Here is a 25,768-nt window from a genome sequence, read left to right as displayed (position 1 = left end):
TACACAAGCCATTTCAAAGTAAATTAAAAATATTAGAGTTAATTTACATACTTCATTTTATGAAGCAAACATGACTTTGGTTGTCAAATATGATGTCATGGGCAAAAATAAAAACCCATACATAATGATAGTCTAACCTATGACAATACAAAACTATTTTTTCAAGCTTATCTTAACCAATCTACTACTCTACTTATCAACATGATCAAAACAACTTGTTCTTTAAATATTAATAGATGGCAGCTTTAACACAAACATAGGAATGAGATTTAAATCCCTCTGTGCCAGTTCACTTATCTCCAAAATGGGAATATATCTCATGCATACCCACCTTTTTATGAGAATTAAGTGAGTTAATCTATGTAGAGTCCTGTAAAATAGTGCCTGACACTTATTAAATGCTAAGCAGTATTAGAAGTCATTATTGGTAATAGTAATCATAGTGATAGTCATAAGCACTTGTGTGTCTCATACATTATTCTAATTATTTTACATATTTTAATTTATTTTATCATTTCAACTACTCTTTGGGGAAGGTAATAATATATGCTTTTTAATAAAAAATTTTTTCTAATTCATTTTTTAAGGCCATTTCCTAAGTCTTAATTTTCCTAAAGTGTCATAGCTAGAAAGTGCTAAAACTGAATCTGAATTTGTATAAGTCTTTCTCTAGAAGTTCATGCTTGAACATCTAGTTACAGTGTCTCAGAGCAGAAGGAACAAAGCTTTTAGAACTGAGCCTTCTATTCATTAAAATCTCACTATATTTATTTGTTTTAGTCACCAAATGACTAATATTATACCATACTAATTCCCACAATTATCAATATGTAACAGTATAAAGCATATACATATTACTTTTTATATGTATTTTTATACTATATAGGTTTATATGTTACTAGGTAAAACATAATTATAATAATAAATAACCAAATAAAATAAATTGTAGTTTTAAAAGTATATAAATAGATATTACACTATGTACATTATAGATCATATAAAAATGAAAAGTGAAAACAATGACATAAAGTTAAAATAACCCATGTTTATATTTTAAAATAATTTTAAAATAATTTCTACATATTAAATATACATCACACCATTTCAAAAAGTAAATATTTTATTAATAATAAAATTTCCATAAGAACAATGTGTTTTAATATACATATTATTTTTGAAAAATATTTGTTTCACTCAGTGATGTAAAAATTCAAAAGTCTGGTGTTTGGTTTATTTTGGTTCTTGGTTTTATGCCTATAGTATCTAAAAAAAGATAGCTCCCAAAGATTCATGAATCCAGGTGTGACTGTGCATAATTAATCACAACATCATTTATCATCCACATTATGCAGTGGTATTTGGAGAAATTGGACTTGTATATTTCCATGAATCCTGAAGTCAATCAGCAGTTCCTACACACTAATGAGAAAATATTTCATTTTGATATTTTAACAAATTGGCTTAACACTCACTGAAATTCTGTATTTGGAAAGTTTCTAAATACATAAAAATTCCAATTGTAATTTTTTTGTGTGTATGTGTTTGTATGCACACATACAGATTTTACGATTTTATTTTATTTATTTAACCGGTTTATGAAGTATACTTAGTCATTTTATGATTTTAGCAGTCACATTTGGGTTTACAGTATGCTTCATTAACTTAGCACAGCCTACCTTTGAGTGTTACAGCACTTCACATATTATACGTATAAGAACCTTACAACAGTAGACTTCCATTTGTCATCCTGGTCTTTCTTCTATTGTTATGCATTTTATTTATACACATTATAAATTGCATAATACTTATTTGCCTTAGATGATAAATTATCTTACAAGGAGATTTTATAAAATAAGAAAATATCTTTTATATTTACCACATATCTAACAATTTCCAGTGGTTTCTATTGTTTTATGTAGATCTTATTTCTATCTCATGTATTTTTTCTTCTGTCATTAGGACTTTAACCCTTTTTATAGTGTAGGTCTGCTGGTGATAAATTATTTCAGCTTCCGTAAGCCTGCAAAAAAGTAGTTTGCCTTTGTTATTGCAAATATTTTACTGGGCATAGAATCTTAAGTTGATAGTTTTGTTTTGTTTTGTTTCTTTCAGTACTTTGAAAATATTCCTTCACTGTCTCCTACCTTATGTTGTTTCTAAGGAGAAGTTTAACGCATTTTTTCTTTCTTTTTTTGGTTCATATTTTTGTTTCTTATCTAAGAAATCTTTGCCTAATCTAGATAACTAATATTAAAATGTAAAACCTAAACCTATAAACCTTATAGAAGAAAATATAGGAGAAATTCCTATGACCTGGGTATTTTTTTGCCTTTTGAGTCACTATGAGTCAGAATATAAAAAGACAAGCTACAAATCAGGGGAAATACAACTAACACAAATACCTTTAGCCTTTAGTATAAAGAACATTTAAACCTAAACACATATTTTTAAAAGCAACTAAAAATAAACAGAAAAAGATTTGAACAGAAATTTTACCAGTAAGGAATTTTGAATGGCAAACAGGCAAAAGATTAGCAACATCATTCAACATGAGGAAAAAGCAAACTATGACTAGAATGATAGACTGCTGTTATGCTACACAGTCACTAGTTACTAGAACAGCTAAAATTGAAAAGACTCATTGCATATTGGCAATGATCTGGAGTAACTGACACTCTCAGATATTTGTTAATGGGAATGTAATTTTATAGTTTCTTATAAAGTTAAATATGCACTTGCAATACTAGAGGCAGGAATCCTACTCCCAGGTACTGAACCAAATGAAATAAAAATTTATATCTACACTAATAGCTTACAAAAATGTTTATAGGTTATTTATCAAAAGTAACCCGAAGTCAGACATGACTCAAATTTCCATTCAGCTAGTAGATGAGTAAATCACTCGTGGCATATGCATACAATTAAAGGGAATAAACTAATGATGCATGAACCACATGAATAACTCTCAAAACTTTGTACATGATAAAAACATATGAAGTTAGCTGCCAATTTTTAAAAGAAGAAAATAAATTTAAAAAGCCTTACATAAAAGGCTACATTCTGCATGGTCCCATTTACATTAAATTCTAGAAAGGTCAAATCTATGATGACAGCAAGCAAATTAGAGGTTAACTGGGTCTCGGATGGGGTGAGAGTATTGACTGCAAAGACGCATAAGAAAAACTTGGGGAGTAATAGATATGTTTTATATCTTGCCTTTGGTGATGTCAACACACATGCTTGGATTTGTGAAAACATCAATTTATATGACTAAAATTGACACATTTTATTAGGTTGTTCAAAGATAAAGCCTTTTTCTTCAAAACAGACAAAACCCAATATAAAGTAAGCAAATACCCCAAACCACACATATACAAAAGTAAAAGGCAAACCTCCAACTGAATGATGACTTCTTAGAACGCCATGAAATGGAATCCTCCAGACATTCTGTTATTAAAGAATAATAGAACATACTTAATTAGGTTTTACAGGGATGCAAAGATTGATTCCATACTAAGAAATGTACTACAGGGTCTGTCTTCTATAAGAAATCAAAAAAGGAACATCATAGGATATTCTCACTACCTTTTGAAAGGAGTTGGGTCAAATTCTGTATTCATCAATTTAGGTAAGGATAAAAGAGTTATTCACACACCCAGTCAATTGAGATGATTATGCTTGCTTCCACTAATGTCAGGAATAAGACAAAAATGTAATACTTCTTTACAACAGTTGTACTGGAAGTACTTGCTCATGCAATAAAAATAAAATAAAAGGAAGCATAAACATTAGAAATAAAGGGATGGAGGAAAATCTACCAAGCAAACTGAAAACAGAAAAGAGCAAGGATTGCAACCCTAAGTTCTGACAAAATAGATTTCAAACCAACAAGAATTAAAAAAAAGACCAAGAAAGGCATTACATAATGATAAAGTGTTCAATTCAACAAGACCTAGCTATCCTAAATATATATGCACCCAACACAAGAGTGTCCAGATTCATAAAGCAAGTTCTTAGAGACCTACGGAGAAACATAGACTCTCACACAATAATAGTGGGAGACTTCAACATTCCACTGACAGACTAACAGTATTAGACAGATCATCGGGGGGGCAGAAAATTAACAAAGATATTCAGGACCTAAACTCAGCACTGGACCAAATGGATCTAGTAGACCTTAAAAATATACATTCTTCTCGTTGCTCTGTGGCACATACTCTAAAACTGATCACACAATTGGACATAAAACAATCCTCAACAGAGGCCAGGCGTGGTGGCTCACGCCTGTAATCCCAGGGCTTTGGGAGGCCAAGGTGGGCAGATCACAAGGTCAGGAGATCAAGACCATCCTGGCTAACACGGTGAAACCCTGTCTCTACTAAAACTACAAAACAAAACAAAACAAAAATTAGCCGAGCGTGGTGGGAGGCTCCTGTAGTTCCAGCTACTCAGGAGGCTGAGGCAGGAGAATGGCATGAACCTGGGAGCTTGCAGTGAGCCGAGATCGTGCCACTGCACTCCAGCCTGGGTGACAGAGCGAGAGACTCCAAAAAAAAAAAAAAATTAACAAAGGTAAAACAATCAAAATTGTACCAAACACACTCTTGGACTACAGCACAATAAAAAGAGAAGTCTGTGCAGCAAACCACCACAGCACATGTATACCTATGTAACAAACCTGTACATCCTGTACATGTACCGTAGAACTTAAAATAAAAGTAAAAAACAAAAGAATTTCACAAACACAGTGAAAACATCAAACAATAAAAATATCATAATATGCAAAAAAGACTATGAAAATTCCTCAAAACCATGCAATAACTGGAAATCAAACAGCATGCTCCTGAATGACTTATGGGTAAATAGTGAAATTATGGCAGAGATCAAGAAGTTATTTGAAAATAATGAGAACAAGAATGCAACATACCAAATCTCTGGGACACAGCTTAGGCAGTGTTAAGAAGGAAATTCATAGCACTACATGCCTACATCAAAAAGTTGGAAAGATCTCAAATTAACAACCCAACTTCACAACTAGAAGAATTAGAGATGCAAGAACGAAGCAACCTCTAAGCTAGCAGATTATGGAAAATAAAAATCAGAGCTGAGCTGAAGGAAATGAAACATGAAAAACCATTCAAAAGATCAATGAATCCAGGCATTGGTTTTTTTGAAAAAAAAAATAATAAAATAGATAGGCCACTAAGTTGACTGAGGAAGAAAAGAGAGAAGATACGAATAAACATATGATGAAGGGAATCTTACTACTGACCTCACAGAAATAAAAACAACCATCGGAAACTACTACAAACACCTTTACACACACAAACTAGAAAACCTAGAAGAGATGGATAAATTCCTAAACATATACACCTTCCCAAGACCAAGTTAAGAAGAAATTGATTCCCTGAACAGACCAATAATGAGCTCTGAAATTGAGTCAATAATAAATAGCCCACCAGCCAAAAAAGCCTGGAACCTGAGGGATTCACAGCCAAATTCTGCCAGGTGTACAAAGAAGAAAAGGTAACATTCCTACAGAAACTATTCCCAAAAATTGAGGAGGGACTCTTACCTAACTCACTCTACGAGGCCAGTATCATCTTGATACCACAACCTGGGAGAGACACAACAAAAAAAGCACATTTTAAACCAATAACTCTGATGAACATTGATGCAAATATCCTCAACAAAACATTTGCAAACTGAATCCAGCATCACATTAAAAAGCTAATTCACCATGATCAAGTAGGCTCATGCCTAGTGCAAGATTGGATCAACATACACAAATCAATAAATGCTATTCATCACATAAGTGGAGCTAAAAATGAAACCAAATGATTAACTCAATAGACACAGAAAAGGCTTTTGATAAAATTCAATACCACTTCATATTAAAAACTCTTAATAAGCAAGGTGTTAAAGAACATACCTCAAAATAATAAGAGCCATTTATGAGAAATCTACAGCCGACATTATACTGAATGGGCAAAAGCTGGAAGCATTCCCTTTGAAACCCAGCATGAGACAAGTATGCACTCTTTCACCACTGCTATTCAACGTAGTATCGGAAGTCCTGGCCAGAGCAATCAGGCAAGAGAAAGAAAGAAAAGGCATCCAAATGGGAAGAGAGGAGGTCAAACTGTCTCTGTTTGCAGACATGATTCTAATCAAGAAAACCCCATAGTCTCAGCCTAAAAACTCCTTCAGCTGATAACTTCGGAAAGTTGCAGGACACAAAATCAATGTACAAGAATTACTAGCATTTCTCTACACCAACAACAGCCAGGGCGAGAGACAAGTCAGAAATCAGATAGGCAATCCCATTCACAATTGCCACAAAAATAATAAAATACTTAGGAATACAGCTACCCATGGTGGTGAAAGATCTCTACAATGAGAATTACAAAACGCTGCTCAAAGAAACCAGAGAAGACACAAACAAATGGAAAAGCATCCCCTGCTCATGGATAGGAAGAATCAATATAATTAAAATGGCTATATTGCCCAAAGCAATTTACAGATTCCATGCTATTTCTACCAAACTACCAATGACATTCTTCACAGAACTAAAAAATACTATTTTAAAACTCATAAGGAGCCAAAAAAAAAAAAAAAAAAAGAAGCCAGAATAGCCAAGGAAATTCTTAGCAAAAAGGACAAAGCTGGCAGCATCATGATACCTGACTTCAAACTATACTACAGGGCTACAGTAAACAAAATGGCATGATACTTGTACAAGAACAAACACATACACCAATGGAACAGAATAAAGACCCCAGAAATAAGGCCACACATCTACAATCTTCTAATCTTCAACAAAGCTGACAAAAATAAACAATGGGGAAGAGACTCCCTATTCAATAAATGGTGCTGGGATAACTGTCTAGCCATATGCAGAAGATTGAAGCTGGACGTTTACTTACACCATACACAAAAATAAAATCAACTGAAGACGTATTGTAGATTAAATGTAAAACCCCAAACCGTAAAACCCTGAAAGACAACCTAGGAGATAATATCCTGGACATAAGAACAGGCAAAATTTCATGACAAAGATAAAAACAATTGCAACAAGGGCAAAAATTGACAAGTGGGATCTAATTAAACAGGAGCTTCTACATAGCAAAAGAAACTATCAACAGAGTAAACAGATAACTTCCAGAATGGGAGAAAATTTTTGTAAACTACACATCTGAGAAAGGTATAACATCCAGCATCTATAAGGAACTTAAACAAATTTACAGGAGAAAAACAAATAGCCCCATTAAAAAGTGTGCAAAGAGCATGAACAGACACTTCTTAAAAGAAGACATAGGCCGGGCGCGGTGGCTCACGCTTGTAATCCCAGCACTTTGGGAGGCCGAGGTGGGCGGATCACGAGGTCAGGAGATCAAGACCACGGTGAAACCCCGTCTCTACTAAAAATACAAAAAAATTAGCCGGGCGTAGTGGCGGGCGCCTGTAGTCCCAGCTACTCGGAGAGGCTGAGGCAGGAGAATGGCATGAACCCGGGAGGCGGAGGAGCTTGCAGTGAGCCGAGAGCGCGCCACTGCACTCCAGCCTGGGCGACAGAGCGAGACTCCGTCTCAAAAAAAAAAAAAAAAAAAAAAAAAAAAAAAGAAGACATACATGCAGCTGGCAAGCATGTGAAAAAAGCTTAATATCACTGATTATTCAAGAAATGCCAATCAAAACCACAATGAGATACTATCTTACATCAGTCAGAATGGCAATTATTAAAAAGTCAAAATAGATGCTGGCAAGGTTGTGGAGAAAAGGGAACACTTACACACTGTTGGTGGGAGTGTAAATTAGTTCAACCACTGTGGAAAGCAGTATGGTAATTCCTCAAAGAACTAAAAGCAGAACTACCATTTGACCTAGCAAACCCATTACTAGGTATACTCCCAGAGGAATAGAAATCATTCTATCATAAAAACATATACACATGAATGTTCATTGCAGCACTATTAACAATAGCAAAGACATGGAATCTACCTAAATGCCCATCAGTGACAGATTGGATAAAGAAAATTTGGTACATATACACCATAAAATACTACACAACTATAAAAAGGAACGAGGTCATGTCTTTTGTGGGAACATAAATGGAGGTGAAAGGTATTACACTTAGTAAACTAATACAGGAACAGAAAAATAAATACTGCATGTTCTCACTTATAAGTGGGAGCTAAACGATAAGAACTTATGAATACAAAGAAAGAAACAACAAAAACTGGGGTCTACTTGAGGGGGGAGGGTGAGAGGAGGGAGAGGAGCAGATAAGATAACTATTGAGTACGGGACTTAATACCTGGGTGATGAAATAATATGTGCAACAAGCCTCCATGACATGTGTTTACCGGGGTTAACAAACCTTCGCATGTACCCCCAACATAAAATAAAAGTTAAAATATAAAAATAAAATAATAAAAAATAAAAACTATTAGGTTGCACTAAAAACAATGTTGCAAATGTCATTGTAGATAATTTTTTGCATAACAAGAAAATCCAAGATAATCAAAGGAAAAATTAGTACTCCTTCCACGTAAAGTTCTAAAAGTGGTTAGGCAAAAGTTCAATAGACATAAGTTCGGAATTTTCTCATACTCCAGAAGTAGCTAATTAGGAAAGAAAAATTGGGAGAACAAATTTTATGCATGATGTCAACAAAAGACTTAGATATCACCCTAAATAGAAATGTACAGAAACTATGAATCTTATTTAAAAAAATCCAAAAAGTGCCAAAAATGTGACAGATATAGAATGTTCCCCTGCCAAAAGACTTACTATTTTTACATAAATTATTTATTTTTAAATAGATTTACAGAAAAAACGTGAAAATAGTATGAGAATTCCCATGTACCCTGTACCCAGTTTCCTCTGTTGTTAAGATCTTGCCATAGTATAGTACATTTAAACTTATTATTTAGAAAATATCTATTTTCTACTTATAGTTGACAAAGCCATTTGAATCACAAATATCCCAATAGAATGTCTTCTCTGGAAGACCTAACAGTTTGATTCTAAAAGGCACTTAGAAGAGCGATGGTGCAAAGTATCTAATATAGTTTTGAAAATGGAAAATACAAATTATTGATTTTAAAAACATAAAAAATTAAAATGCTGATATAAAAACACTATAATTACAACTACGGTCTTCATGTATAGGACTAACAGTTCAATAAAGGAGAACAAATAATCCAAAAAACAAAAACAAGTAAAATTTATTATATGATTAGTGTAATCTCTAATAATGAACCTGTATCTGTGAAATCCTTGTTTAAATATAAACCACAATAAAAATGAATTAAAAGTATCAACATATACCTCTGAATAGTTTTCTAGCCTATGTCATTTTTTCGACTAAACAACATTGAGAAGGAAAATGATTTTTCTTCTCCTTTGGTTCTGTCTTTGACAGTTAATAAGTAATATTTAGCATTTTGGTTCATTTACGGGTATTCATTAACAAAATATTAGTAAGCTTTAAATGGTATACAAGAAAAAGAAGAGACTAAAACCTACAGCACAGGCACCAACAAGTCTTTTATTGACAGAAAGACAACAAAACTGTAAATATTAAAATTGAATAGCTTCTTTATGAGAAGAGATACTATGCAGCCATAAAAAAAAAGAAGGAGATCATGTCCTTTGCAGGGACATGGATGGAGCCTCAGCAAACTAACGCAAGAATAGAAAACCAACACCACATGTTCTTACTTATAAGTGGGAGCTGAACAATGAGAACACATGGATACAGGGAAGGGAACAACACGCACTGGGGCCTGTTGAAGTGGGGATGTGAGGAGAGGGAGAACATCAGGAAAGATAGCTAAAGCATGTTGGGTTTAATGCATAGGTGATGGATTGATAGATGCAGCAAAACCCCATGGCACGCATTTAGCTATGTAACAAACCTGCACATCCTGCACGTGTACCGTGGAACTTAAAATAAAATAAAATAAATAAAACGTTAAAATAAATTTAAACGTTAAAATAAAATAAAATAAATAAAACGTTAAACAATTTTAAAAAATTGTAGGAAAAATTTTTAAAATGACATATCAGAAGAGATGCAATAGAAAAATGGGCATTGGATATATTAATATATTATTTGATTAATTGAATATTGCTATGATATGACAAAATGTTTATAATATATAGATGCAAGTATGTCAAATATCTAAATTATACCAAAAGAAACACAATTTTCCTGCTATTGAGAGAGTTAAATTTTCTGCCTATTTAAAATGCAAAATGATATCAGAAAGAAGTTAATTGATTTAGAGATAAATACATAGTTTTAAAATTATGTGCGGGAAATATACAGTAGAAAAGGGTAATTTAAACTGATAAACAAAATGATATAAAATGATTTGTTGATATCAAATTCAAGTTAGAAATGTCTAAAAAGGAGAAAAGAGCTAAATGAATTCAGGAAAGAAAATGAAGTAAGAGATATTAGCTCAACAATGAAGATTAAATTACATGGTGACCAAAGAAGAATGAATTCAATACAGTAAGTGGAACATTAGAGAAATGAATAAAAATATCCAAGAAGAGAAAAATGAAATAAAGAAGTAAAAATGATGAGACAGAAAGTGATACATACGGAAAGTAAGTTAAGATTATCAGAGAGAAATAGGTGGGGAGGTAGACAGATAGAAACGATAGATAAGGAGAGGGAGAGATATATATCACTGCTCAAAACTAGTGATGAAGATAAAATCATAGAAGTAGCCAGAAAAAAAAGGTGAGGATGCCGGCTAAGTACAGAGCTATAAACATAAAGATTATGGCAGATTTCTCATCATCTTTAAAAATCTTTTAAATACTAAAACAAAAAGAAATCCATTGAACAAGAATCCTACACTTTTTGAAAATATCCTTCAAAAATAAAGGAAAAATTAAGTCTCTCTTCAGGGAACCAAAGGGTGAAAGACTTAATCACCAGCAAACCTGTACTACAAAAAAATGTTAAAGGAAGTCCTTCAGACAAAAGGCAAATAGTATCAGAGGAAAATAAAGATTTACATAAAAGACAAATGAAAACCAGAAATGGTTACTATGTGGATAAGCATAGAATGCATTTTTCTTGTTATTTAAATATTTTTAGAGGATGATTACTATTTGAACAAAATATAATAACAAAGTAGTGTGGAGTTTGTAACAAATGCTAAAGTAAAATGAATGGCAAAAACAGGAATAGAGCAGAGAGTGGGAAAATTGAAGAATGGTGTCGTGTTCTGATACTGTATGTGAAATGGCATGTCACTTAAATGCAGACAGCAATGAAGGAAAGATGTATATTCTAAACAGTAGGCCAGCCAGTAAAATAACAAAACAAAAACTGATGGCTAGTAAGCCAACAAGGAGATAAACAGAATCACAAATAATATTCAATTCATCCAAAAGAGGGAAGAAAAAGAGGAAGTAGTAGATAAAACAGATGGGACAAACAGAAAACAAATAAAGTAGCAAATTTAAGGTGAAACATATCAATAAACACATTCAATATAAATGATCTAAACCAACGGTTTTCCTGCACAAACACAAAGCAACAATTTTTTAGACTGGATGAAAAAGCAAGATCAAAATATATGCTGCCTACAAAAAGACTTCCTTTAAAGATAATAACACAAATAGGTTGAAAGTAAAAAGATGAAAAAAAAATCAAGCTAAAACTAAATAAAGGAAAGCAGAAGTAGCTGTATTAATATTTGATAAAGTAAATTTCAGTGCAAAGAACATTACCAGGGATAAATAAGTTTATGTCACATAATAAAGAAGTCAATTTGTTAAGAAAAAATTACAATTCTAAATGTTTATGCACCTAATAAAAGAGCTTCAAAATATACGAAGCAAAAACTAATCTAACAGTAAAGCTCAACAAATCCACAATTTCAGTCAGACACTTCAATATCCTTTACTCAATACTTGATAGAATGACTAGGTAGACATTCTGTAAGGGTGTAGAAGACTTGAACAATCCTAGCAAAATTTGACCTAATTCACATTTACACCACACGCCACCCCACAGCAGTAAAATATTCATTCATTTCAAGTATACATAGAACATTTATCAAGATAGAACATATTCTGAACCATAAAACTGTTCTCAATCAATTTAAAATGATTCAAGTCATGCAAAGTACGTTCTCTGACCACAATGGAAACACATTTGAGAAAAAATAACAAAAAACCATTTGGAGCATCTTCAAATATTCAGAAATTAAATAAGTCTAAACAGTGAATAAGTCAAAGTGTAAACCAAAAGGAGAATTAGAAACCTTTTTTAACTTGATGAGAACAAAAATGTAACATATCAGAATTTGTGAGATACTGCTAAAGCAGTGCTTAATGAGAAATTTATAACACTACAAATATTAGAAAAGAACAAGGGCCTCAAATCAATGACTTCAACTTCCACTTTAGGAAACTGGAAAGAGGAAATAAAGCCCAAAACAGCAAAATAATGTTCAGTAGGTTTTTTTAAGCATTATATATACACCTAACTTATGATCTAGCAATTCTCATCCTAAGCATTTCCCCAAAAGATATGAAAGCATATTTTTTACAGAAACATTCATAGAAGCTTTATTTTGTAATAGCCAAAAATTGAAACAAACGTCTATTAACAGATTAATAGATAATCAAATTGTTGTAAATGCATACAATACTGCTCAGCAATAAAAAGGAAGTAATTACTGAAACAAGAAATAACGTGGGTAAATTTCAAAATAATTATGCTGTTGGAAAAAAGCCAGATGCCCCTCCCCAAGAAAATCCCCAAATACTGTGCTATTTCATTTATATAAAATAAAATACAAATTATGTAAATAAACCATGAAGTAGTGACAGAAAGGAATTCAGTGATAGAAACAAATGGTGACAGAAAGTCTAAGAGGCTGAGTGGATCTGGGAGGTTTAAGAGGGAAGTATTATCAAAGAGTACTTTTAGAGGTGATTAATAAGTTCATTATCCTGAGTGTGGTAATAGTTTCACAAGTGTACACATATTTAAAAATTTATCAAACTGTGCACTTCAAATAGGTGCAGTTTATCATATGTCAATTAAACATCATAAGAAGCTGTTACAGATATTGTAAAATTAGCAAAAGTAGGAAGTATCTTCATGACTTGGAGTAAGCAAAGATGTTTCTGGGAGACTACAAAAAGCACTAACCTACAACAGTCCCCTTCCTGTGTGATGTTCCCCTTCCTGTGTCCATGTGTTCTCATTGTTCGATTCCCACCTATGAGTGAGAACATGTGGTGTTTGGTTTTTTGTCCTTGCCATAGTTTGCTGAGAATGATGGTTTCCAGCTTCATCCATGTCCTTACAAGGACATGAACTCATCATTTTTTATGGCTGCATAGTATTCCATGATGTATATGTGCCACATTTTCTTAATCCAGTCTATCACTGTGAGGTGGAGGGAGGGGGGAAGGATAGCATTAGGAGATATACCTAATGCTAAATTAGGAGTTAATGGGTGCAGCACACCAACATGGCACATGTATACATATGTAACAAACCTGCACGTTGTGCACATGTACCCTAAAACTTAAAGTATAATAATAATAAAATAAAAAAAGCACTAACCTACAAGACAGAGTTAAGACAATGAAAATGTAAGCCTCGGAGTGTAAGAAGATATTCATAAAACATATTTCCAACAAATAGACTCGTATCCAAAATACATAATTCTTAAAAATCATTAAGAAAAATATTGACAATGTAATAAAAGTAGTGGAAAAAACTAATTTTACTTATTCTAGAATGACCAAGCAAGCTTTTACTTGATCTAAACATCCTGGAAATAATAAGCATATATTTATTATTATTTAATAAGAAAAATTTAAAAAATAAAATTACATGAAGGCACTGGAGAGTATGAAAAGCAACTACATCCGGAATGGACTTAAAGCTTGGGAGAAGGGGCCAGTGCAATGAGTGAGAGAGAAGGTCAGAGTTTTACAAGACTGCTAAAACGCCGATAGAAGAAAGCAGTTTATCTGAGCTGAAAAGCCCGAGACAGAGTCTGAAGCAACCACAGCTATTAACACTAAAAACCTGATTACAGAAACCTACAAAAAAACAAGCCAGACATGGGAGCAGTTGCAGAAAGAAAATGCAAGCAAGTGGTAGTTTAAACACTGCCCAAATCTCTGGCTTAACCCTCAACCACACATGCATAGGGCAGATTCAAAGCCATACAGTTAGAAGTTTTTAAAATCTAAACTTATATTGCGGTTGGCAAACAAACAAAAAACAGAGTTGTCAATTTGTGTCCAACCAAGTTAACACTCTACAGAGGAATAGGCAAAATCCAGAGTCTCCACATGATCACATTCACAGTGGACAGGATACGATAACAAAACAGCCTCAACAGAAAAAACAGTGAACTGAAACTGGTACCAAAATGATCTAAATGCTGAAATTAGCAAACAAAAATCCTAAATCAGCTGTTATAACTACATCTTACAAGTAAAAGAAAATGTGCTTATACAAATAAAAACTTAGGAAATATAACCAGAAAAAATAGAATCTACAAAAATTCAAGTGGAAATTCTAAAACTAAACAATGTATTGTCTAAAGTTAAGAACACACTCTGTGGGTTTAACATCATAATAGAATTATTAATTACAGGACAGAAGGGGGAAAATACTTAAAAGAAAGAGACAGAGAGAGACAGGGGGAGACTAGAGCAGAAAAAAATATTTGAAATTATAATTGCTTCAATGTTTCCAATTTGTTGACATGTAATAAAGTGACAAACTCCATGTTTAGTGTTTGATTGCTGACTGCTTTTAAGCCCCACTCTGCTTCTTCAGATTTCTGCCCATATTAAGGCAAGCAAATAAGAAAGCCCAAGTGTGTCCTCCTTTTACACCAATGGGAAGTTTAAACCAGGCAGCCCTGGAGTGCATAGAGGAACACCCATGCTGAATCTAATCCCTAACCACCGTAAAAACCCCAAGCCAATCCCCTTTGTCTGCTTTCTCATGTCATTTTTGATCTTCTTGGGAAGCCTGCCCTTCTCTCCCTAGAAAGTTTTATTAAGTGAGTAATAAGTATGTTCATATTCTCTTGGTATGTGTGTATAGCATTACCAGGCTTGACATTTGCATCAATTTGGGAGGTTTGGGGGAACTTCATCCCACTTCTGTTGGGTGACCAGAACATGACATCATAAATTTACAGATTTAAGAAGCTCATATAACTCCAAGCAGATTAGGCACACACACACTTCTAGGAACACTAGTTAATGTGCTAAAACCAAAAAGAAAGAGCAAATTTTAGAGGCAACTATAGGAAAACAATAAACTATCTATAGACATATATTGATTTGAATGATCACTATCTTCTCAAAAATTATGGAGTTTGGAAGACAGTGGAAAGATACCTTTGAATTGAGAGAAAAGTAATCTCAGTCCAGAACTGCATATCTTTAAGAGTGATTGAGAAATTAATTTATTTTTATATAAAAAAATTAAGAAAATCCTTTGGACCTGGACACAAACTGTAAGAAAAACCAGACTTGAAGGAGGGTGCCATCAACATTTAGTGTTTAGAACACAGAGATCTCTAAACATCCTGCACAGCATAGGACAGTTGCATAAAACAAATAATTATGTAGCCCAAAATGTCAGGAGTGTAAATATTGGGTATCACTAAGTTAAAATATTCATGACAGTGTAGTACTGACATAAGAGTTGACAAATACATAGATGAAATAAACTAGAGCATCCAGAAATACACCCACAGTCACTTCCTTTTAATGAAGGTCTCAAAAGTATTTATTGGGAAAGGAAATTCTTCTCAACAAATGGTACTTATATAACTAGATATTCTTTTTGGGAAAAATAATGAACCTTCAACCCTACCTAATACTATACGTATAATGAAGTTAAATCCTAGGCCTAAAATAAAAGCTAAAACTAAAGAGATTTTAGTGGATAACACAGGAGGATATATTTGTGATTTAGGAATATTCTTAGAGAGGTCGTGGAAAACAATAACCCTAAGAGCAAAATTGATTAGTTAGACTTAACTGTTACTTTTTAAAAATCTGCTCTTCAAAAGAATATAGGAAAGCTCACTCTGGGAGAAAATTAAACAGTTCATTTCTAAATAATTCATTGATCAAAGCAAAACAAGAAAAATAAGGAAACAATCTGAAAAGAGACATTAGAATATATTTTTAACTGCGTGGCAATGAAAACACTTGTTAAAATTAGTGAGATACAGCTACATCAGTGCTTAGAAGGACACTTATAGCTTTAAAGGCCTGTATTAGAAAATAAGAAAGGTCTCAAACCGTTGACCTAAATTTTGACCATACGAAACTAGAGAAGGAGGATAAAAGTAAACATAGATAAAGCAGCAATAAAGAAACAAATATTATACCAGAAATCAACAAAATGGAATAAGGAAAAATCTAAAGAAAAATAACAGTGAAACCAAAAGGTCTTTCTTTGAACATGTAAACAAAATGAATAAATCTTTACCTAAACTGACAAACTAAAAATGAAAAAGACATAAAGTATCAAAACCAAGACTAAAGGAGAAAACGTCACTCTCAATCCCATGTAAATCAAAAGATTTTCTTTTAAAACAATACTATAAATAATGATATCAACAAATTAAACAACTTGAATAAAATATAAACTCTTAGACACAAATTATCAAGGATTACTCAAGAAAAATTCTGAATATGCATATAACCAACATATAAATATTGCATTCGTAATTTAAAATATTCTCACAAAAATAAGTCCAGGCCCAGATGACTTCACTTTTGTAATCTATCAAATATTTAAGGACTATAATTTAAAGAATAATACAAACCTTTCACAAACTGTTTCAGAAGATAGAGAAGTAGGGAACAGTTCTGATTTCATTCTGTCAGGCCAACACTACTCAGATATTAAAGCTAAAGACATGAAAATAAAACAAAGTGAAAAATAGATACAAAAATTCTCAACTACATATGAGCAAATCATATCCATCAACATATGAAAATAAATACACATCATAACCAAGTGGAATTTGTGCTAGAATTGCAAGGTTAGTTTAACATCCAAAAAGCAATTAAAGTAATACACCACATTAATAAAATAAAGGACAAAAAGGATCATCTTAATAGATGCAAATAAATCACTTAACAAAATCTAATACTTATTTACGATAACAATCTCTCAACAAACTATGAATAAATAGAATGTCCTCAAACTGAAAAAGGACATCTATCATCACACTCAATGGTAACATCATACTCAATGGTAAAAGATTGAATGTTGTCTCCCTAAGATCCATAACAATGCACAATGCATGCTCTTACCACTTCCATTCTACATTATACTGAAAGTTATGTCCAGTGCAATCACACTGAAATATAGAATACTCAGATTGTTAAAAAGAAGTAAGACTGTCTTTATTTGCATGCACAATCTTATATGTAGACAGTCCTATGGAATTCACACACATAAACGTGCACACACATGCAAAAAAGCACACGCAACTACTGGAACTAACGATACAGATCAGCAAGATCACTGGGTTCAAAAATCAATGTACAAAAATGAAGTCCATCTATATATGTGAACAATAAATAACCCAAATATGAAACTAAGAGAATGATGCCACTCACAACATTAAAAATAATAAAAAGACATTGGGGAAATAAGTTCCCGTAAGCAGAAAACTACAAACATTTCTGAGAGAATATAGAAAATATATAAATAAAATAAGAGACACCCCATGTTAATGGACTGGAGGACTTAATATTGTCCATATAGCAGTTCCATCCAAATTGATTCTATGCTGTTTACATGCAGGGAGAAAGTGTTTTGGTTATTTAACATAACATTATTTCCCCTTGAGGGTCCTATTTCTCACTGTAACCTTGACATCCATTTGTATCTCAGTCTCTGTGAGTTTGGTTAATGCAAGTGTGATCATACTCTGGTGTTCGTTGGAAATTGTTGCTTATCCAGCATCTATTTTCTCTTCCTAATAATGCTTGTTTTAAAAAATTATCTGCTCTCCCTTTCCCAGCAGCTCACTGTAGCCCCTGCTCTAGGGGAGTGGTCCTAATTCGTAACCCACTGTAGATACACTCCTTGCAGGGATTGTGTGGATTGCTGCAGGAACACAGATAACACCCACCAAAATAAAGCAATTACATCAGAAATGAGCAAGAGACCCATTTGAGTCCAAAGACTCACAGGGAATGTATCTAGGATGGGAGAGCAGTTATTTTTGAGAAGTCTCGTCAATCTTTTTTTTTTTTTTTTTAAAGAGAGACCCTAAAAATTAAGATTCCTTCAGCATCAAGATGAAGTGGACGCCAAGAGGAAAGCAATGTCGAGAGAATGGTAGAAATATGGAGCCAGGTGCTGATGAACAGAGCAGGCACCTGACTTGGTAAATCCGCTTTGCGGTTTTAGCCAGTTTGAACTGGATTTTTTGTTTCCGGTGACTTAAGACATTTCAACTTATTCAGGCTCTGACAAAATCAAGTTTCTAGAACTGTGGAAATGAGAGCCTGACTGTGGAACAGTGTGGCTTCACTATGTATTTCTCCTTTCTGCAGTTTTCCAGGGGTGCCTCCCAAAATACCTAAATTAGGAAAACATGCTATGAGTGATAAAAATGTTTAAGTCAATGCTGACAAGATTGTGGGGAAACATGAACGGTGCACTTTGTTTTTGGCATAGTAATTTGATTCAATCTTCCTAAGGAGAAATCTGTTGCTATGTAATAAAATATTTAAAACTGTTCACAGTTTTGACCCAGAAATTCAACTTCTGTGATTATAACTAAAGAAATTCTCCTGAATAAAAATAAACAAAATTTTAGGTCCTCGTAGAAATACAATTAGAAATAGGAGAAAAGCTGGCAAATACTTCAATTACCAATCAAATGGGGAGGATGATAAATTAATATAAAGAAATATTGTTATCTATCCAAATAAAAAAGATTGGAACTGTGCTTACTTGAAACAAATATGAAATAAAGCTAAATTAAAACAGTAGAACACAAAATGGTAAGAACACATTATTCCCTAGGACATCAGCCTTTCTTTATGTGCTCATAAATTATCAAATCAAATTATCTTCTACAGATATAGGGGAAGGTTACTCTCCTATAAACACATGCACACACACACACATAACACACACACCCAACTACCTCCCCCAGACACAGCAGTAGCAATTTGAACTGAGTAGTGAGCTAAGAAATAGAAATATAAATGGGAAAAAAGATCAATACATATTTTATAAACTTTCTGTGGAGTACGGAGCACAACAGATGGGCAGGAAATCACTGAATGAATAAGGTATTCACCAGTTGTGATAAGCTTGCTGGCAATAAGTATGGTGATGGGGAGTGTGTAACTGGGTGAATGAGGTTATGGACTGAATGTTTGTGTCCCCCTAGAATTAATACATGGAAGCCCTGCCTTCCAATGTTGGTATTTGAAGACGGGGCCTTGAGGAGGAAATTATGTTTAGATGAGGTCATGAGAATGGGATTAGAAGAAGAGGAAAAGACTGGAGTTTGCTCACTCACTTTCCTCCTTGTGAGGACACAGCAAGAAGGTGGTCGCCTGAGATCCAGGAAGAGAGCCCTCACCAGGAACAAAATCAGCCTTATCTTGACGTCCCAGCCTCCAGGTGAGAAATGAATGCCTGTTGTTTAAACCACCCTGCCCATGGTGTTCTGTTTAGTAGCTTGAGCTAAGTTAGGTTTCTTTGGATTAGGTGATAAGGAAACAATTTGTCTGAGGAAAAGATATTTAAGCTGAGATTTAAATAATGAAGAGAAGCTTTCCAAGAGCTAGGAGAAGGGAGTCTCCGTAGGGCTGTTAATAAATGTGATCAACTGAGATGAGGAAAGGCTTAGCATATTCCAGGAAGAGAAAAGGCACCGTTGTGACCAAAGCACGTACCAGGGTACAAGGGGCACACCATGGCCTTCTAGAAGGACCCATGCAAGACCTTTCCTGCCACAGTAAAGAACTGGATTTATATTAAGTGTAATGGTTGCCATTAAGTGGACTGAGGCAGGGGAAGGAAATGATCACAGTTATTTTTTAAAGGGATCACTCTTGCTGCCATATAGGCAGTGGATAAATTATAGGGGCCCAAGTTTGGAAGCAGGGAGATCAGTGAGGAGGTTGCAGTAGTGTCCCAGGGAAATATGATGATGACCTAGACCATGGCTGCAGCAATGACACTCAGAGCAGCACAGCTTGTTTGGAGGTACCTTCAGTAGGACACACAAGTGGATTCAAGATGGGAGCAGAAAGCAGGGGAAACACCAAAGCCAGATCACAGGAGTGTGGGTTGGACTTCCTGCTACTTCACTGCAGGTACAGAGCATGCAGTCTAGAGAACAATACTAATGATGATCGCATGTGATCCTCAAATGGAATATACAGGCAGAAAGCTTATGATGAGAAGCAAGAACCAAACACAAAGCTGGTGGAGTATGGAACTGGGGAGTTGAAGCCTGGAATAAACAGAAGGACCATGGATTCTTTAAGCCATGAAGAAAGAGCTGCATACATTTTGTTTGTGGTTCCTGCTGCAGTGGGCAGACAGGCTGAGATAAACTATATGCTCTTGCATTGAAGTCCTGGCCTAGACTCAATCTCCAACCTGTTTTAAAAAGTGTCCAAATGTAAATCTCTACCCAAGAACACTGTCCAAAAACATGAGTTAAAATAGACAGCATTCTACTGGGCATCAGATATCCTGCTGGCATCTGATAATCCACATGTATAAAAGAGAAAAGCATCTTCTATCGCCTTGCCCCCAGCAGCTACACCTATGCACCCCACTTAATTTAACAGGGTCATCTTGCAGTGCTAGAGTTTTCTTTTGTTTTTAGAAATATTAATGTCTGGTGAACTTGTTGTCCAAAGCTCAGCATTGCTTATCTCACTGTAAAGTCCTCCATGGTCTTGGGTTGTTTCTAAGCAGTAGCAGTCATTCTCTCCACTCCCTCTCATGAAAACTTGTATCCATTTGTTACCTCTCACTACCTTTTAGCAATTGTCTGTAGACAATCTCTACCAGCGTCACTCATCTCTGTATTCCCAGATTCTGAAAGTGACTGAGCTACATTGCTATTAGATGCTCAGTACTTCTTTGCTTAATGATGGGATGCATGCAAGCCTATTCACTAGCAGGCAAGGCCATCAGTGAGAAATGAAACATCACAATTGGAACATCACGTTTGACAGGAATAAAGCATTATGCTGATGGAGGAGATGGAGCTGCTCAAGCAGGACTTAGAAGAAGCTCTTATTGCAGCCATTCTGTGCAGATTCCTTATCTCATGTTATGTGAATACCAGTGTGTCAGTCAAGGCTCAGTCAGAGAAGCAGAATCTCCATGGTGTGGATGTCCTGCAGAGTCCTGTGTTCCTTGTTGTTTAAACACACACCTGGCTCAAGAGTCAGAGAAGCTGAAGGAGCCAGGGGAAGGTGAAGCAGGTGTGGGACCAGCTGCAGACTCATTCCCACAGGTGAGTCAGCAGATGAGCAACTGTGGCTGACCCCCAAGATGACTGCCACTGTCTTTTTGCCTCCAGGTCTCCCCATGGCCCACCCTGACTGGAAACATAGAGGAAAGGGTGTTCTAGAAAGTGTGGTTTAGCATAGCCAAGTTAACAAAGACACCAAATACAAGAGCATTGATAATGGGGTTTAAAAGGGTGATCCTGGATGTTCTAAGGTTTGGTTACTCATTTTGGAGCTGGATACCTGATGCGTCAAAAAGATGTTGAGTTTCCCTCAATAGTCTCATGAATACATTATTTGTTAAATTTGTGGCCCTCTGTCACTCTAATAAAAGACAACTTAAATCTTGGGCTTCAGCTGTAAAAGCCTCTATTAATGCATTCCAGCTGTGGAGAAGCAGGATCAAGGTCAAGTGTGACAGATCCCTTCCCCCTAGAAGGGAACTCTTAACCACCAGCTGGCCCTTGCTCAAAGGGTGATCCAGTGTTCTAAACACAGTGGGACAGGAATAGCTGAGTCCAATCTTACCATGAGGCTTTGCTTTACTAGATGTACCCTGAGGATGAAGTTATCAACTAACGATGGATGCATAGATAGATGAATAAATACATGAGTAGCTAACAGTGTGTGTAATATAAAAGCAAAATAATTGCTCAAAATTATGACTATTCTTAGTGTTGAATTTTTTCTGTGTATTGTCATACAAAGAACCACATGTGATCAAATAAGCAGTGTCCTCAGCAACATTCTGACAGTACTCACAATACTAAGTTTCACAGGGTCACTCCTTATTGTGACCTTCAGTTTAATCAAATGGCACCACACAAAAGCACAGTTTAATAAAGTGGTTTACTGGGGCCCAGGAAGATGTAGCTGAGCCAGAACAACATTTTAATATATAAAACAGTGTGTTTCTATTTTTCTGCTACTATTTTTTTCTCCCTATTCTTACCCAGTTAAACCTCAGAGAAGGGTTATTAGAGCCTTTTGAAGTTTTAAAAGTCTAATTCTTAGAGGACAGATGGCATTTAGAAAAAAAGCAGCATGTTGGGGCAGAACATGGTTTCTACCTCCAGCCACATGTCCCCCAAGGTTCCCCAGGCTATGAAGATGAAAAAGGCTGAGAGGCACATGGCACAGAGCAGAGGGTGTCAAAATCAGGGCTGAGGTCTCCTTGAGGCTTCATGGAGACAAAGAGGCAAAAGAGGAAACAATGACTCAGCCAGAACAATTTAGAACATGTTGCACTAACAAACAACCCCCAAATCTCAGAGGCTTCAAATACCAAAGTTCATGTCATATTTATTGTACGCACCCGAGGGTGTCCTTTGGCAGGGCTTTGCTCACTCCAGGTATGCGGAGACCTGGGCTGACAGAGCAGCTACCATATTGAATGTTGCCAGCTGCTATGTCAGAGAAAGAGAAATCACTGTTCTCAAGCTGAGAGTTAAATCCTCCAGCCAAGGTGATGTCTATCCCATCTGATCAAATCTCACTGGACGGAGCTAGTCAGATAGCCCCACTCAACCTCAGGGGTACAGAGGAACCATCCTACAAGTGCCTGGAAAGAGGAAAGAAGTGTCTATATATTGGCAGCACCAATGAAAACGCCGGTCAGCATCCAGAAATAGCCTGGCCTCCATCTGAATAAGCACCATAAAAGCATATCCTGAGCCCTCCCGGCCTCAGTTTCCTCCTGGGGAAGTGCTGCGCTTCACCTATATGGTGGTGCTGATTTCAATTTCCCCCCCATTGTGATCCAGGAAGACCTCTATGGACAGTAGCCAGTAAGTTGCCTATTGACTTTCATGCAGGAGTTAAGTCCCTCAGTCCTATAGGATGCTGCTGCAAAAGTGGCCCAGGATTCTAAGTCCCTAAAAGAAAGAGTGGGGCCTAGGGCACTGTGGCAGTGATGTGAAAGAGAAAGATTATTTTGGGTGGAAATGGAAAGGTTCCCCCTAAGGTGATAGCTTCCTATAGCTGTAGTCATTCATTCACAAAACATTAATTTGGAGTGGTGTCTCTTTCAGATTCTGTGGTAGGCAATGAGGCATTTTGCTACGCTTACTCATGGGAAAATATTCCAGTCTTTTGAGGATGTGCAATGAGGTTGTATTGATGAAATTTTCAAGATTTCATTTAATTCTAACAATTTTATGGTAAGTCTATGAGTGATATTTTGTATATCCATGCAAGCAAGATTGTGTAATAATAAAACACACAGATTTTAAAGTCAGACAGAATTTAGTCAGATTCTGTCCCTAGATAGCCTGTCACACCTCAGATGACGTACTTCATCTCTCTTAACTTTTCTCACGCAAAATAAAATGATTTTTATATTGCAGGGTTGGCTTTGCTTACCTTAAAGCGGAGATAATATTTATGTTGGTATTGACCCTAGAATTAATATTTATATATATAAACTGATTAACACAGAACATGGTACATTGGAGAAATGATTGTTATTACATTATAGCTATTATATCTATTAATCTGTAAGACGTATATTGATTAATTTCAACAATCATTTATTCATTCCTGCTGCTGATGAAGCCTTACAGAGATGAATCAGATTTGTTTTGGGGGCCCTCAGATCTCCCTGTTAAGTGATGTTTGTTTAAGATGCATGCAACGCTCTACCCTGCAGAGTGGACTCATAATGGAGGTGAGCTTATATGGAGGAATTGGTGAGAATCACAGTCATTGCTAATATTAGGTGAACACAGGAGATTTGTAAGGACAAAAAGAAGGAGCTGCCCAACATTGAAAAGAAGATACTGAAGTGTGAATAGAGCCAATATGGAAAGGGGCAATAGAGAGTTTGGAATGGATAAAGGAAAAACAATGGAAAGAAATCATCAGAGAAATTTAAATGAACTAACAAATAATATGGAGACAGACATTTGTTCAAATCTTTATAACATTATAACAAAACAAGCTATTTGAGGTGGAGTGAGTTTCCTGAATCTCAGTGCTATACTTAAAATGTAAGAGCTCTAAATCTATCACACAACATCTAGAATACAATAGGTATTTAATAAGTGCTTTTTTGTTATTTCTGAATGGACTTTGTTAGATTATAGACATATTATCAATGAAAATTATGCCATTTAATTTTCTTAATGTCTTTATAAACAGTAGAAAAGACATCATACATTAGATGTTAAACTATTTATTCATATTAATTTTTACTCCATAATCTTGTTTCTAGAAATATACCTTTAAGATTCATTATATATGTGCCTACAGATTCACTGTCATGATGTTCATCTTAACTGCAAAAATGTTGTAAACAGCCTAAATATCCTCTATCCCAGATGTGTGTGTGTGGTCGGGTGGGGTGGTGGTGGGAGGAGATGGAGGAATTTCAATAATTTATGGTACCTCCATTCAATAAAACATTGTGCAGACATTAAAATTTAAGGTTTAGAATATTTAATCACAGGAAAGGTAAGTCATTTTCCTCTTTCTACTTCTAGGAAGCCATGCTTTCACACTGCCCCTGCCCCTGACCTCACTGACCTCTCCTGCTTCCGTCCACTTCATTGACTGTTGTTTCTCTTGCCAACTGCTGAACTCCTCCAAGGGTCTCCTCTGATCTCATGTGTACCTTGTTCTATAAATCCAGGGCCAACATCAGTGCCAAAGTCAATGTCCCACATTCATATCTTCAGTTCGGGCCTCTTCTCTGAACTCCAGATAAGCAGACCTCATGACCTACTTAAAACCTCCACTTGGATGTTTCACAGCATCTCAAATAGCACATACCTAAAATGAAGCTCTCAATTTCCCCATCTCTACCTCCCCTCAAAGAAAAGCAACTCAAAGTTAGTCTTCCCCTAGCCGGATCCATATCAGTCAGTATCACCACCTTTTTAAAAACCTTGAAGACATAACTGACCACCCACATCCAGCCATTAGCATGGATAACTGGTCTATTTCCAAAGTATATCTCAGAAGTTTGTATTTTTCTCCATCCCTGATGCTACCATTTCAGGCCTTGCCACCATGGCATGTTGCCTGGACTACTGCAATAGCTTCCTAATTGGTCTCTCAGCTTCTGATTTGTCCCCTTACAATATGTTCTCCAGACATTGGTCAGAGGGATGTTTTCTTGAAAAAATTATAAGATTAAGTAACACACTCTCTTGCTTAAAATCCATTCATGCCTTCCTTCTTTATTTAAAGTAAAAATTATCTTTTGCTTAAAAGACCCGATTCT

The 25,768-nt window shown here is 35.2% G+C and overlaps 1 long non-coding RNA gene across 1 annotated transcript in view; it reads right to left on the bottom strand.

Annotated features, from left to right (window-relative positions):
* Nucleotides 1-1,882: 1,882 nt before the first annotated feature.
* Nucleotides 1,883-25,768, bottom strand: part of LOC129480289 (uncharacterized) — a 47,778-nt gene continuing 23,892 nt past the window's right edge. The window contains exons 2-3 of the long non-coding RNA XR_008656972.2: nt 3,393-3,447; nt 1,883-2,020 (exon numbers count right to left, since the gene is read on the bottom strand). This is a non-coding gene — a long non-coding RNA (uncharacterized lncRNA). The remainder of the gene's footprint in view (nt 2,021-3,392; nt 3,448-25,768) is intronic.

The sequence above is a fragment of the Symphalangus syndactylus genome, chromosome 4 (genome assembly GCF_028878055.3).
Source record: "Symphalangus syndactylus isolate Jambi chromosome 4, NHGRI_mSymSyn1-v2.1_pri, whole genome shotgun sequence".
Taxonomy (NCBI): Eukaryota; Metazoa; Chordata; class Mammalia; order Primates; family Hylobatidae; genus Symphalangus; species Symphalangus syndactylus.
Note: the sequence above shows the minus strand (reverse complement) of the source record. Positions and strands in the feature narration are given on the sequence as shown.